Source organism: Poecilia formosa, unplaced genomic scaffold, assembly GCF_000485575.1.
Source record: "Poecilia formosa unplaced genomic scaffold, Poecilia_formosa-5.1.2 Scaffold653, whole genome shotgun sequence".
NCBI classification, from domain to species: Eukaryota; Metazoa; Chordata; class Actinopteri; order Cyprinodontiformes; family Poeciliidae; genus Poecilia; species Poecilia formosa.
The window spans coordinates 22,082-25,675 of record NW_006800592.1 but is presented as its reverse complement, the minus strand read 5'-3'; positions in this window follow the sequence as shown (position 1 = coordinate 25,675).

The window sequence follows — 3,594 nt, the reverse complement described above, 5'->3', positions numbered from 1 at the left end:
TGCACACGACATTAATGGACCTGGGGAGAAGGGGCCTCCCTTCTGAAGCTGCTGCCCCTGCGACCCGATCCCGGATAAGCGGCAGAAAATGGATGGATGGATGGGAGACGAGATAACAACGAGCAACAGGGAGAAAATATCTCGTTTCTTAGTCTGAATAGAGCAGTGGAGAGTATTGGTAAGGAGATGAGGAGAAGCAGGATGAGCTGTGTTTTTTTCATATGGGCGCAGAACAAACAGATGGAACAAAAATGGTGAGCCACAGACCCACTCCTCCTCAGTGTGTGGTGTTGACAGAAACTCATCCAGCCTGATCTCTCATACATTTCCTTTTGTTTTGTTTTGCTGAAGCTAAAATGCTACATGTTTTGCTGAAGCTAAAATGCTACATCTTCATTTTAATTTATTGTTGAAGGTAAAAAAATAAAATTGGTTTAAAGCACCAGTTAGTTATGGTAAATAATAATTTAGTTTTATCCCTTCAGTTCAGGGTCCCAGACCAGTTCTACTGGCCAAATTGTGTCAAAGTAGAAACATGCAAATGGTTTTTGCAAATCTACATTTCTCAAATGTGTTTAATGAAATATATCATTAAACACATGGGTTCTGTGAGACATTTCCCAGTTAGATTGATCAGGTGACTCCAACCTTGATGAGAGGACATTATTCTTTGTGTTATTTCTCCCAAACAGTTTTCATGGAAGTGTTGTCTTATGGTTGCTATGGAGACCTGATGACTCCAGGATGTTCCTCTTTGCTTCAGTTCTCTTACTGAAGATGTGTAACACCATCCTCCTCAGTGTTTGGTGTTGAGATAAACCCGTCCGAGCTTTGTTTCTCACGTTTCCAGTTGTTTAAATGTACAGTCTGAGCAGTAATGAATAGGTTTAAATTTTAGACCGGACTTTTCAATCTTCTCTTGCATCCACTTCCTTTTGAACATCAAGACAGCCACCTAATTAAAAGAAATGCCCTCTTCTTTGTATTTATTGAATAGTGGCTTAGAGAAACAAGTCTCTGTGTCTGATCACATTTGTAATCCAAAGGCCCAGAATGCCATGTTCTACTGATTAAAGTTTCTACAGTCTGATCAACTTTAAAAAGTGAGGTTACTCTGGAGGTTTCAAGTGAGATTAGAAACATATTTTCTTAATGTACAATGAGTTCTTCATTGCATGAATGCTCTAAAATTAAGAATTAATTTGTAAATTTAAAAAACTGTGGGCTGCACAGTGGCGCAGTTGGTAGAGCTGTTGCCTTGCAGCAAGAAGGTTCTGGGTTAATTTCAGGCTTATGGTGTTTCTGCATGGAGTTTGCATGTTCTCCCTGTGCATACGTGGGTTCTCTCCGGGTACTCTGGGTTTGTCCCACAGTCCAAAAACATGATTAGGTTAATTGGTCTCTAAATTATCCCCAGGTATGAGTGTGTGTGTGTGCATGGTTGTTTGTCCTGTCTGTCTCTGTGCTGTCCAGGGTGTACCCCGCCTCTCGCCCGGAACGTTAGATGGAGATAGCCACCAGCAACCCTCCCGACCCCACTAGGGACCAGGGTGGATGGATGTTGCTAATGTTGCTACACGCGCACGTACAGTAGGTGGCAGCATAGCTTAAAGTTGCTTTCGATCCGCCATAATAGAAAAGAAGAAGAAACCTGAATACGCTAAGCTAGAAAACTGCTGCTTTGTCTCATCTGAGCTAATATTTCAGCAACCATGTCTTCAGTTCAGCATCTCAGAGAGTTTATCAGAGAGCGACTAACTGCTGCTGCTCAAGAAATCTTCAGAGAGGTTGAAAAAACCATCATTTGCTACGAGGAAGAGCTCGATGCTCAGCGCAGGATGATGGGGATCGACTGGAAACCACAAATTAAGCTACACAGAGTCGGTTCGGAGCTGCAGAGACAAAGTTCTGGTAGGTCTGGATAAAGGTGCTGATGTTTTCACAGCAGACAGAGATCCGTCAGCGGCGATAGTCTCTATTTTCTTAGACGACTTCGATTGTGTGGTGTTTCTAAAATGATAATGCCGCTTAATAAAATTCCTCATAAATATTGATTTATTGCAGGGGGTCCGGACCATAGTCATGAATACGCCTCATGGAGCGGGTCGGCCCGTTGCTGCGATACGTCACAGCGTCCGCCATATTGAATGTGGCTTCTCTGCCAGTAAGCTAATACAAGTAAATGGACCGAACTTCAGAAAGTGCCGTTCTACAAAGTATTTTAAGTTAATACCTGTCATTGACACATTTTCTCACACACACTAATACATTTGGTAATCAAAGAAATTACTAAAGACAGAGTTTCTAACTTTTGAAGTGATTCATTGTTTTGGGGCATTTCTGAATAAAGAGCACAATGTCTTTGTTTGATAGAAATTATTCTGATTTTTATATTGACATTGATGAACAGACACACTTTTACAGTGTTTTATTAAAGAACATATTTATTTAAAAGTGAATTTCTCGCTGCAAAGTCAAGTAATTCTCATCTTTCATCCTTACCTGTGAAAGGTAATGCCAATGAATCCAGTTTGTTTCATAAAACGGCTGAAACAAGTTCACACAGCACAGGACTTAAGGAGCTCCGATCGCCCTGCTGCCACATAGAGGATGGCGGACGCTGTTACGTATGACTCAGCGCTCCATGAGGCGTCTACGTATTCATGTCTATGGTCCAGACTCCCCCGACCACCCCCTGGGTTTTACGCCTATGCCTCCAGGTCTGAAAACTGCAATGGAGGTTATTAGGAAGGAGAGGGGGAGACGCAGGATGAGCTGTTGTTTTTTTCATATGGGCACATAACAAACGTAAGAAACAAAAAATGTTTGACTCATTTATATTAAGCGAGTCACAGAGCTGCAGGTTGCACAGCCCTGATCTAGCAGATGAAAACTGTAATCCTGCCTCAGTCCAGCTGAGGCTAAAACTGCAAAATCCTCAAGACTGTTAAATTGAACATTAATACATTTTAATGTGTATTTTTTGTCATTTTGGAAATATGGCTATGTTCACAGAGCAAGCTGTGTCTGTTGCAAAAATGAGAAAGAAATCAGCTTTTAACAGTAAAGTATTAAAGTAATTTTTATTTCACTCTGCTGAATGTGTGAAACTCTACAAACTAATTTTAGTTGAACCGTATGATGCCTACAGACCAGAATCTCCAGGACAAGCCAGGCTGATCCATGAGATAACAATCAATTAAATTATATTAATTATGTCGTTCTTGTTCCCACAGACCTCCAACAGCCAAGTGTCTCCTATGAGGAAGAAGATTCTGCCATCCAACAAGTCTGGAGCCTGGCAAGTAGGTCCAGTCAGGACCAGAAAAAACATCAGTGGACTGAAGAGGAACAGATAGAACCAGGAACAAATTGGATTAAAATAGAAGAGGAGGAACCAGAACCTGCACTGCTCAAACACGAGGAAATAGAATATCCACTAACATACGTAAGAAAAGAGGAGCTAGATTCTTCAGTGCTTCAACATGAACAACAGCCACCAGAACATTTACCAACTGGACAGGACCAGAAGGACCTCTGCAGCAGTCAGGAGGGAGAGCAGCTTGTCCAGAAGCAGTTTGTTGCTTTGATTGA